Source organism: Scardinius erythrophthalmus (genome assembly GCF_964197995.2).
Source record: "Scardinius erythrophthalmus genome assembly, chromosome: 16".
In the NCBI taxonomy this organism is placed as follows: Eukaryota; Metazoa; Chordata; class Actinopteri; order Cypriniformes; family Leuciscidae; genus Scardinius; species Scardinius erythrophthalmus.
Window position 1 is genome coordinate 21,099,110 of NC_138236.1, and position 12,887 is coordinate 21,111,996.

Below are 12,887 nucleotides of genomic sequence, written 5' to 3' on the forward strand. Positions count from 1 at the left end.
GACAGCGATCCCCGGCTTTCAAAAATGTTAACACTATAGCTGAATTTAATGTGGCATTTAGGGTTGACAGAGATATTATATGCGAAATCTATCCGTCTCGTAGAGCCGAGCAGGACACATATATAGCAATTATTATGATTATTTAGGATTGTCAAAGTTTTTTTTTTTTTCGTCATCTACTGAATTTTTTCATCAACGATACCAGGGATACCAACGATACATCTGTCTGCACCCTGCAATACTTCAAGTTACGCCCCTTCAAGTTATGCCCACTTCAAGTTACGCCTCTCTCTTGCAGACCGCAGACAGACCCAACTCAAACACCGGGGAACATGAAATTTGGTGGGCATGTAGCCCCACTAGACTTTTACGGAAAAATTTCTCTCTTCTATGACTATCATAAATCATTCCCTGCAAAAGCTGCTATATTTATTCAACGTGTTAATCAGAGATTGGACTGGTCTGTAGTCAACTTAACCCTCATAAGCAGACATTTCACTGCTCATCAAGTTCTCTCCTGCTCGATCTGTGGCTCTCATTCTCCCAAAATATGTGTCTCTTACACCGAAGCCTGGCTTTCAAACTGATGACTCTAAGGTAACACCATTTGCTAATCCATTGTGCTATAATTTTAATGAAAATGTTTGCAAATTCTATAATTGTAAATATGCTCATGCTTGTAGTTACTGCGGGGACAGCCACCCAAAATCTGTGTGCCCAAGACGAACCCGCTCGACCGATGAAAAAGGAGAAAAAGAAATAAAGCCATCAACCCCAGTCAATGTTCCAAAGCTGGGACAGGCACTGAGAAATCATCCTAACCGCTGCTTCGTCAATTATTTAATAACGGGACTTATCCAAGTTTTTTTTGCAGGATTGTTATGGTTAACAATCATACTTTTCATTAATCATCTATCATTCCTAATCATTCTTTTTCCTGTAATAATTTGCTTTCTGCTGTAAAAGAAATTGAATTGTCGATTTTTTTTGTTGGAAAAGGAGGTTAAGAAAGGATTCCTGATTGGGTCTTTTGATAAGTCTCCTTTTGTCAATTTGTCAGATTAATAGGGATTGCAACTCGAAAATATTCAGGGAAGAAGCGCTTAAATTTTGACTTGTCTGCCCCTCATAATGACGCTGCTCAAAGTATCAACAGTCTTACTCCTCTTGCTCTGTTTTACACAACTGTTGACGACGCAATTAAATTCATAAAATCGCGGTGGCATTTATTTGGCCATTTTCCATTTAGAGGAAAAAATTATATTTTTCGGTCAGGCTCACTTTCGGCTGTCACAGTAGGCCTAGTCCAAAAATATTTGACACTATCAGAGGCGCTATGTTGGATTCGCCTTAATAATTGCAAATTACCACACATCAGGGTCGGCGCCAGGACATACAGAACGAGGGGGCCTCATTGTGTCACTGGGGGGGGGGGGCATACCTCTCCCACCCTCAATAATAATAATACACCCACTTTTAATTAAAACAACAACAACAACAACCTCTATAAATCCATGATTGCTTGAATGATCAAGCACGTTAGGTGTTTTAGACGAATACAGATTATTATGAATAGAGTAGAAGTTGACTGAAAAAAATACTTAACGTCATGACGTAGTCATATTTTAATCAATTACATACGCTGCTAGTGACGTAATTTATTTAATCGCCTGTCGCGAGTGAAAATGCAAAGTTGCAAAGCTGATTTTATTCTAGTAAAACTAAATTAATTACAAAAACAACAACAACAACAACAATATATATATATATATATATATATATATATATATTTTTTTTTTTTTTTTTTTTTTTTTTTTTTTAAATAGGCCTATATCGTCGCTGTCGGGCGGAATCCTCGTATCTCAGGAAGTTGAAAAAACAGCATATTTTTTGTATCGTTAAAGTTGGTATTATACCTTATATTGCTTTCCTATACTGTTGTGTACCAACATTAACACAACATTTCCCCAAAATCATGTTTAATCGGAGATACGAGATTTATGACTTGGGAGCAGGGAGATACGAGGTTAATTTACGCTGTCATTGTTGAACGGTACGGACACAGACGTCGCTGCTGCCAGCAGTGTTCATCGAAGTCTGCGGTCGCGTTGAGCCTTTTGACAAGAGATAAGGCTTTAAGAGCCATTCAAATCGAATGATTGTGGTTACATACATCTTCCTAAAGTCCATTTTAAACGTTTAAGAGATATGAGTGATGCATGCAATACCAAAATACTAGGCTGTCTAAAATAGGCGGGAATTAATCTGCACGCAAACTAAGTCAGCGGTCGCGTTGAGCCTTTTGACAACAGGTACCGGCTGGTATCATGTAAACGGCTTATATGCTCTCGCTCTGAAACAGGAGTAATAAATGAGACAGTGCAAAGTCTGCGTCCGTTTCTCATCTCGGTCAGCAGAAAGAGAGCCAAGAGGATTTATTACACAATCACAATTAAAATCCTACTTGGTTACAAACACACAATGTCTTCCTATGAAATAGACAGTTTCAAAAATAAAATACAATTTGTCTTTTCTTCAACTTTCAGCAATTACTGAGATATAATTTGTATGTGATCGAATAAATCAACATGACAGTAACCACTGTTACCTTGTAAGTTGTCTTTTCAACTTAATATAAAACCTAGCTTAGGGCATCAATTGCATATAATTCCTAAATGCATTTTCTATTTTCAATTAGCAATCATTTGTACTCTTCCACAATGCATGAGCTGACAGACTTCTAACTTATTTTTTTTAACCACTTTTAGAATATATAACATTTGGTTTTAACACTAGCTTTTCACATATTACCCAATATCCTACATTTCAAAACTATTAAACTTTACAAAAATGTTTAAAGAACTAAAAATAAAACTCGACGTGACCTTGGTAGTAACAGATGACGTCACCGGGCGCGAAAATACAACTACTGTTATATATACATTTCTCCACATTTTCATAAAACAGCCTTGTTACATGGACCTTAAAACATTCAGCGACATGTAAACATATTACATTTCAGTTGATTAACTTAATTTACAAATCTACCAACCTGAAACAGGAGAAATAAATGAGACAGTGCAAAGTCTGCGTCCGTTTCTCATCTCGCTCAGCAGAAAGAGAAAGACGGCAAAGCGGGGCAAACCATGGGCAAACTGATGTAACGCCCCGGGAGCACAATAAGTGCCACACTGCCCCCTGCTGACAAACTCCACAATTACTCCTGATTTCTATATAAAATATATTAGCGCAAATAAATGGTATAAACAGGTAAATTACCCCTGAACAAATTTGAAAAACATTTCTTTTATAAAATTACTAAAACTACCACAAATGTGATAACAATTTACTGGGCATCACAAAGAGAAAAGGCTTCAGTAGTTAACCAAAGCTAACGACTGGTTACATACATCTTCCTAAACTCCATTTTAAAGGTTTAAGAGCTATAAGTGAAGCAGAGCAAAAAACGATTAGCTGACTAACTGTAGGCTGTCTAATTAGGAGGAAATTAGACCAGTAATGTTAGACCTAACTTACCTTTTTTCTCCCATAAATAAAAACCTTGCTACTTGGGGTAGCTATTTTACATGCACAGTGCCAACTTCGAGTCAGTAAAATAATAATAAAAACAATAATTTAATGCTGGTATCCAAAACATTTAATTCAATTCAAGTATTATATTAGATAGGCTACATTTTAAAACTTCAATGCACACGTATAATACGCCTAGTAATAAGCCTAGTAATAAGTAGACATTTAAAATACATCAATAACTGATATCATAGTTTAACAGATAAAATCAGAGTTAAGGCTTGCTTTACGTGTTGCTCAACGAGGACTTCTTAATCGTTGTTACTTTCAATCTTGAGGAGACAAAATGCCGCGAGGCTCCCGCCGCGGAGTGAAGAAGAGGTGGAGTTACGAGGATTCTCAGACAGTTGTCCAATGGAGTTAAGAGATTTGCTCTCAAGCTATTTTCAACACTTTAGATTGGTTAATAATTTGTAAAAATAACAGTACCACGTGGGGACTGACCAATAGCATCGATTTGTAAAAAAAAATATGAAATTGACCAAATTTGGACATACGAGGTTTTCCACCCGACAGGCGACAGCGACGATATGTAGTTAATTACTATGTCAGGAATAAGAGGGCACAGTGGAACCGTCACCGTGCCTGTTGCTGAGTCTCAATGGATGAAATCGCTCTCAGAGGAAGGGTGGTGTGCTGACCAGAGGTGAGGGGGCACAGTAACCTAGGTGGCCGGGCCAGGCCCCTTCGTGGCGCCGACCCTGCCGCACATGCTCCATCTTTTAGATGATTTTCTGCTAGTGGATTATAAAAATGCAAAGCCAGAAAGATGCATTTCGGCGTTAAAACACACTTTCGCCGATTTAGGTGTTCCCCTTTCTGAGGAAAAAACTTTAGGCCCTCTTAAAGTTATCGAGTTTTTAGGCATTACATTAGATTCCAATTTAATGCAAGCCTCGTTTCCCCTTGATAAATTAAATCGCATTAGAGAAATCATGAGAAATGCTGAGATGTCCATGTTTTTTTTCAAAAAGAGATTTGCTTTCTCTGCTAGGCCATCTTAATTTTGCGATGTGTATAATTCCCCAAGGCAGGTCTTTTATTGCCAGACTCCTCGATCTATCCAAATCAGTTAAAGATCTTAAGGACATTACCTTAGATGCAGGCTGCAGATCAGATCTCAGGTTCTGGTCTTTGCTCCTTGAAAATTGGAATGGCATTTCTTTTTTTCAGAAAATTGGGTTTAATGGTCAGTGGTTTGCTAGTAAATGGCCAAAGGAGCTGCTATCCGTGCCTGATAATAACATGTCCACCGCTCTGTTGGAATTATATCCCATAGTCATAGCTTGTATTCTGTGGGGCAAACAATGGTCTAGAAAACAAATTATGTTTTTTTGCGACATTGAGGCAACTGTTAATATTATTAACAAAGGTCGCTCATCAGTTCCGTTTATCAACAGATTCGTCAGGCGCCTTACTTGGTTATCTGTCATGGATAACTTCATTTTTTCGAGCTGCTCACATTCCAGGCTTAAAGGGATAGTTCACCCAAATATGAAAATTTTGTCATCATTTACTCTCCCTCAAGTTTTTCCAAACCTGTATGATTTCCTTTCTTCTGCTAAACACAAAAGAAGATATTTTAAAGAAGGTTGGTAATTAAACAGTTGCTGGTCCCCATTGACATCCATAGTATTTTTTTTTTATGGAAGTCAATGCTACTTTTTTTTTTTCTACTATGGAAGTAGGTGCACGAACTGTACTATGGTGAACAGCCACTGCTCCGAGGCGATAGAGCATATGACTGTGAAATGCCGGCTATACTATCTGCCACGTGAGTTTACGGTGGTGTTTGTTATGGCTGTTTACATCCCGCCAGGTGCTAATGCTAATGATGCGCTAAAGGAGCTCCATGATAACATTAGCTCGCTCAGAGCAAGCACCCGGTAGCTTTTTCGTGATTGCGGGGGATTTCAATCACGTAAACCTGACGGACACACTGCCTAAGTTCCATGAGCATGTCACCATAGCAACACGGGGAAACAACACACTGGACCGTGTTTACACCAACAAAAAAGACGCATATAGAGCCGTCCCCCACCCCCATCTCGGCTTCCCCATCTCGGGGGTCTCCGACCACATCTCCATCATGCTGGTCCCGGTATATCGTCCCCTGCTCAGACGCCAGACACCAACACAGAGGACCATCATCGTGTGGCCCAGTGATGCTGTCCCTGTACTGCAGGACTGTTTTCAGCGCACAGACTGGCAGATCTTCAGAGAGGCAGCTGTCTGTGAGGGAGAGGTGGATCTAGAGGACTACACATCTGCTGTCCTCAGCTACATCAACAAGTGTACAGAGGATGTCACCACCACTAGGACAATAACATGCTACCCGAACCAGAAACCCTGGCTGAACACAGAGGTCCACTCTCTACTGAAAACCAGAGATGGTGCGTTCAGGTCTGGTGACAGTCTGGCACTCAGGGTGGCTAGAAGACAGCTGACTGCAGGAGTGAAGAGGGCCAAAGCTGCATACGCCCAGAGGATCGAGGGACACTTCATATCCAGCGATCCCCGGAGTATGTGGAGGGGCATAAAGTGCATCACAGACTATAACACCAGAGATGCACAATGCCCCAGGGATCCCTCTCTACCCGACGCTCTCAACAGGTTCTATGCCCGCTTTGAGGACCCAGACACCCCCCCTCTCAGTACCAGACTCACCCCCCCACCAGGAGAGGAGCCCCTCAGCATGACCGCAGCAGAAGTGAGGAGGACCCTCCAGAGGATTAACCCACGGAAAGCTGCTGGTCCCGACAACATCTCCGGGCGGGTGCTGAGGGGATGTGCACACCAGCTCACAGAGGTGCTGACGGACATCTTCAACACCTCCCTCCAACAGGCAGCGGTCCCCACCTGCCTGAAGACCGCCACCATTATCCCCATCCCAAAAATGTCCACTGCGACAGGCCTGAATGACTATCGGCCAGTAGCCCTCACCCCGATAGTCATGAAGTGCTTCGAGAGATTGGTCATGGCTCACATCAAGGACTACATCGACGTCACTTTGGACCCACACCAGTACGCATACAGGAAGAACCGATCCACAGAGGATGCCATTTCTTCTGTGGTCCACACAGCCCTTACCCACTTAGAGAACAAGAACTCTTATGTTCGCATGCTCTTCGTGGATTTCACTTTAGCCTTCAACACTATTATACCACAGACCCTGATACAGAAACTGGCAACACTCGGACTGAGCTCCACCCTATGCAACTGGGTCCAGGACTTCCTAACAGACAGGCCGCAGTCTGTGAGGATCCACGATGACTCCTCCGCCTCCATTACCCTCAGCACCGGCTCCCCCCAGGGCTGTGTGCTGAGCCCCCTCCTGTTCACCCTGCTCACATACGACTGCTCAGCGATACACCCGAGCTGTCTGATTCTGAAGTTTGCGGACGACACAGCTGTGGTTGGACGTATCGTGAACAACGACGAGTCTGACTACAGGAAGGAGGTAGAACACCTGGAGGGTTGGTGCAGAGAAAACAACCTCTGCATCAACGCGAAGAAGACCAAGGAGATGATCGTGGACTTCTGGAGGAGCAGACACCTGCCCCCTCCCCTGAACATCGGAGGGACAGCGGTGGAAGTGGTTTCGTGCTACAGGTACCTGGGCGTCCACATCTCTGACAACCTTACCTGGAGCACCAACACTTCTTGCCTGATCAGGAAGGTACACCAGCGCCTCTATTTTCTCAGGAGGCTGAGGTGCGCTGGACTGGGGAGCTCAGTCCTGACATCCTTCTACAGGTGTGTGGTGGAGAGCGTCCTGTGCTCCTGCATCACTGTGTGGCACGGCAGCTGCTCTGCAGCAGAGAAGAAGGCTCTGCAGAGGGTGGTGAAAGCTGCACAGAGGACTGTGGGACACAGTCTACCCACCACCACAGACATCTACACCTCCAGATACAGGAGAAGGGCCACCTGCATCAGGAAAGACCCCACCCACCCTGCACACACCAAATAGTGAAAAATAGTCACCGGACTGCATTTGCACTGCACTGTCACTTTAACTGCATTTGTACACTACCTCATTCAGTTAATTTTATAGTTTTAATTTAGTGTATAGTAAGCTAATTTTATTCTCTATATTTATACGTTTATTTTATTTTTATTTATTTTTTTTATTTATACATGTCTTTTTCTCTACTTATGGCTTGAAACGGGACCAGAGAAACCATTTTCGTTCCTCCATATGTACCAACATGTGTAGAAATGACAATAAAGAATCCTTGAATCCTTGAAACCTTGAATCCTTGAATGGGGTCCATCAGTCATTTGGTTACCGACTTTCTTCAAAATATCTTCTTTTGTGTTCAGCAGAAGAAAGTAAGTCATACAGGTTTGGAACAACTTGAGGGAGAGTAAATGATGACAGAATTTTCATTTTTGGGTGAACTATCCCTTTAAACAATCAAATTACTGATTCTCTTTCTCGATTTGAATTTCAGAAATTCCACCTCCTGTGTCCAGGTTCAGTGTCAGCCAGCTTGGTCTGCCCTCCTTTCAGCCAAACCGTAATAGATTAGACATGACCCTTTAATCTTATTTACATTCAGCAGCCAAGTACATGCGCAGTGGTCTAGCAACATCAACATTAAAAATGTACGACACTGCTTGGTCTCATTTTAGTTTTTTCTGTGCCACCTTTTCTGTAGATGTACTTCCTGTTCATATGTTAGGGCTTTTATAGTCCATTGTTTTGAGTCCCGTAAAATGCAGCCTTCATCCATCAAAAGTATAATCGCCGGCATCCAATTCCACCTGCGCTGCTTGGATCCATGCTTAATGGATCTTAAAGAGAAACCTAAAGGCAATGATCATCGTCTCCCTCTAACTGTGCGTTCACACCGAACGCGAACAGCGCGTCAAATTCGCGCCTGCCGCGTCTAGTTATACGCTTGACCACTTTGTGTGCATTCGCGTGTCAAGAGCGAAATTGACGCGCGTAAAATCAAAAGTTTGAATCGAAATTTACGCGCGTCACGCGCGTCAGAGGCGAAAGTTTCGAAACCTGTTGGCGGCCATCTTTTTTCAGATGTTTATCGAGCATTAGCATTAGCATTAATCGAGAGAGTCACCGCTCGTATATGCTCTGGAGATCAGAAACAGCAGCGTAGTGGACATCGTCGCTGTTCTCGGGTCCACCAAACCCTCCGGAGGGTTTCAGGGGTTTCACAATTTGCTCCAGGAGGTAGGTTTGGTGGACCTAACGGTGAGGACGCTGACGAGGAAAGCGTAGGCCGTATAAGCCTCGGCCTCGAGTGGTGGTCGCTGCCTGACGAGCCCGCGCTGTACAGCCTGGCGCGAGGTTCACCCTCGCCCGCACCTAATCTGTGATTTATTTTTGTTTTGATAATAAATGGAGCTGCAGCCTTCAAAAATGAAACCTGTCCTGTGATTTTTTTTTTTACACACACTAAATTGTGTTTGTTGTCTTTACATTAGATTAATAATGTTTCATATAATCTAGAATAGATATGGAATAAATAGCATTCAATACAAAATGAGTATCTCTCATATATTGAAATCGAGTTTTATGTTTTTATTTGCTTTATTGTGCATTTTAGTCATATTACAAAATTTATTGAGGCCAAACATAAAATAACATTATAAACTGTCACTTCACCACGTGACAGCAGCATGCAAGCAGGCTCCTGATTGGTTAACGCGGCGCGAATTGACGCAGAAGTTCAGATTTTTCAACTCGGGCGGCAGACGCGAATTCGCGTCAAACGCGTGAATGCACAAATAGCACTAATAAAATCATTCGCGCGCGAATGAGGCGAATTCGCGTCTACCGCGCCGCGCTAAACGCGTCATTCGCGCCGCAGGAATTTTTTACGCGCATAACGCGTCTTTGCATTGACTTAACATTGAAATGACTCGCGCCTGACGCGCTAAACGCGTCCGGTGTGAACGCACCATCACACTTCCACTTTTGAAAAAATCAATATCACATCTGAGAGAGGGATGCTTTAGGACAGTGATCTCAATTCCTGGAGGGCCACAGCTCTGCACAGTTTTGCTCCAACCCTAATCAAACACACCTGATCCAGCTAATTAAGGTCTTCAGGATTACTAGAAACTTCCTTGCAGGTGTGAGTTGGAGCTGGTTGGAGCTAAACTGTGCAGAGCTGTGGCCCTCCAGGAATAGAGTTTGAGATCACTGCTTTAGGATTTATTCTGATATGATGTTAGAATCTGTTTTGCTTACGGCTTTCTATGGCTTTCTCAGAGGTGGCGAGTTTTCAACACGCACAGATTCCTTTAATCCGTCACATGACCTCAAAATATCTGATGTTTAAATTTTTCTCACCACTTCACCATATTTCTAAAGCACTCAAAAACTGATAGGAATAGGGAAGGATCTTTTGTTTAAGTTTCTGAAACTAACTCTGCTTTTTGTCCTCTGTCGTCTATGTTGGCTTATCTGAGGAGTTGTCCACAAGCTCGTCTGGAGGACCCATTATTTACAACGGAGGAGGGAAAGCCTATGTCCAGAGCCTGGTTTGCATCCCGTTTCCAAACGCTTTGTCAATACTGCGGCCTGGGGGCTTCCTCCAGAGTTTTATTCGGCTCATTCATTGCGCATAGGGCCTGCTACAACTGCAGCTTCCTCTACTCCCGTTTCTACCCTAAAAGCTATGGGAAGATGGTCTTCGGCAGCTTATGAACGGCACCTCCGGCCAGATACTCAAGTCATCCTTGAGGCTCAGAAAGCTATGAGTGATGCTTGTGATCTGTAGTTGAAATAAATATTGCTTCAGTAACTAATGGGCTAATTTAATTACAGCTTCATTAGCTCTAGCTTCATTCCTCTTCTATTGTGTTAAATAGTTAAATTAGGATTGTGTTCTGGGGTGGTTCTAATGTCTCTAGCCTTCCTCTTGGTGTGTCGATCAGAACACAGGAATGGATCAGGACAGTCTGATTCGATCAAAGGGGTTTATTGAACACTGAGGATTCGTTTTTCTGTGTGAGGCATGTATGTGTGGTTCTACAATAAAACATAAATAAAGAAATAATCAGCATAACATGACTTGATCAAAATAAATCACACTTTACATCACATTGCATTACATACAGTGTATACATAACTCAACTTTCCGTTGACCAATACAACGCAATTTGGCGCTGTTATTGTTTAAGTAGGCTAAACATAATCGGCATGTTGAAACCGAAAGTGTACATAAACTGACAATGAATATCACACAGCGCACTATACAGAACTCCCCAAATGAACTATATAATCCTAACAAATAATTAAGTATAGTATTATAGTAACATGAATAAACAGGTACGGAACAGGCTGACGATATCCTGAACTGTGATATTATATTGTAAACACAGCTCGTGAATGCGCCGAACGCGCTATCTTAGTTCTCACACTGTTCACTCAAACTACCTCCATAACAGCGGACAAATACCAAATTGCCTCGAAATGATACTATGATTAATAATGATTGTATGCTGATCAAAACGGATAGGCCTACTCACAATCAGTAGACGCACACTTTAGCACACAAAATAAGGGTTATTTCTCCCGGTCCCGTGCGAGTCTCTCTCTTCATTTTACCTCAGGACGATGATTGATAGGTGCGCTAAGTTCCGCCTTTTCAACATTTTGGCTTATTCTTTTAACTAAATAAGATTGGCTTTTTGAAATGCTCATTTTGATCCTCCTTTGGTCCTGACTGGAATGACACCAAGGTTTCTCATGCTAGACAGTTTTTTGTTTTTGTTTTCCCAGGAAACAACCCCAGGCAGTCATCCTCCACACACCCCTTATTTCCAAATAAAATCATCTCGGTCTTATCCTCATTTAATTGGAGAAAGTGATTCGCCAGCTAGCACTTAACCTCGGTCAAACATGCATGGAGAGACAGAATGGCACATTTATGCCCATGTTTCAGTGGTAAATAAATTTGAGAATCATCCGCATACAGATGATACTGAATCCCAAATTTCTCAAAAATAGAACCAAGAGGGAGCATATAAAGGGAAAATAAAATTGGTCCCAGTATAGAGCCCTGTGGAACCCCACACATTAGAGGGGCAACAGTAGAAGAATAATCCCCTAAACTGACTGAAAAAGTCTTATCCTTCAAATAGGAAGAGAACCATTTCAGGGCTACGGGCTGAATACCAACCTGATCCCTAAGACGATCAATAAGAATATTATGATCAACTGTATCAAATGCCGCTGTAAGATCTAACAAAAGTAGAACAACACGGTTTCCAGAATCAACACCTCTTAGGATGTCATTAGAGACCCTCAAAAGAGCAGACTCTGAACTATGACCAGCTCTAAAACCTGACTGGAATCTATCGAAAATGTTATTCCTCATTAAAAAGTCATTAAGCAGTGCATTCACATTTTTTTCCCAGTATCTTAGGTATAAAAGGTGATTTCGAAATGGGACAAAAATTACTCAAGTCAAACGGGTCTGAGCCAATTTTGGGGGTTGAATAACTGCATGCTTAAACTAACCAGAACAACACTAGATGACAAACTAATATTCATAATAGACAGAATGCTTGGGCCAATGGAATCAAACAACAACTTCATGTTGTTGATAACAAAGAATGGAATATATTTTCTTTTTCTTCATATTTTTATATCAATATGGTACAATATTATCCTATTAAGTTCAATGTGATAGATAAACGAGTTAGGTCAAAATTAATCTAAAAGTAATCATAAAGTAGTCAGATTATATTACCTAAAATGTGAAATGTAATGGATTGCATTACTAAATACAATTTTTGTCATGTCATTTAGAATCAGTAACCAACTACAATGTGTAAGTAATCAACCCAGCACTGTCCATGGCTAACCTGTTCAGAGGCAGATTATGCCCTGGGTAAGAGAGCTGTGATCAGCTGTGAGCAAAGTGAAACATTTCTGACCCCCCAAAACGTCACTCCCTCATTTATTTTGTTCTAAATAAAAGGTAATATAGTCAAAGTTTTTTGGGCCCACTTTATGTGTCTTTAAGCTATGTACTAACATATAAATAATTTGATACAATGCACTTATTGTGTAGGTACCCTAAATGTTTATTACATTGTACTTAAAAAATACTTGCATGTTATTACAGCTGTAATTAGTTTCTGTAATTACATCTATAATTACACTGCTGACTGTCCTGACTCCTGACTGTGCTTACTGACCAATCTGTTAGTTTTTGACCCTTTATTATGAGACTGAATTGTTGGGTTTTATGTCTGAGTAGCCAAGCCTATAGTGAAAAATACAAACACTGTTAGCCTATATTCCCGCCCTAAAT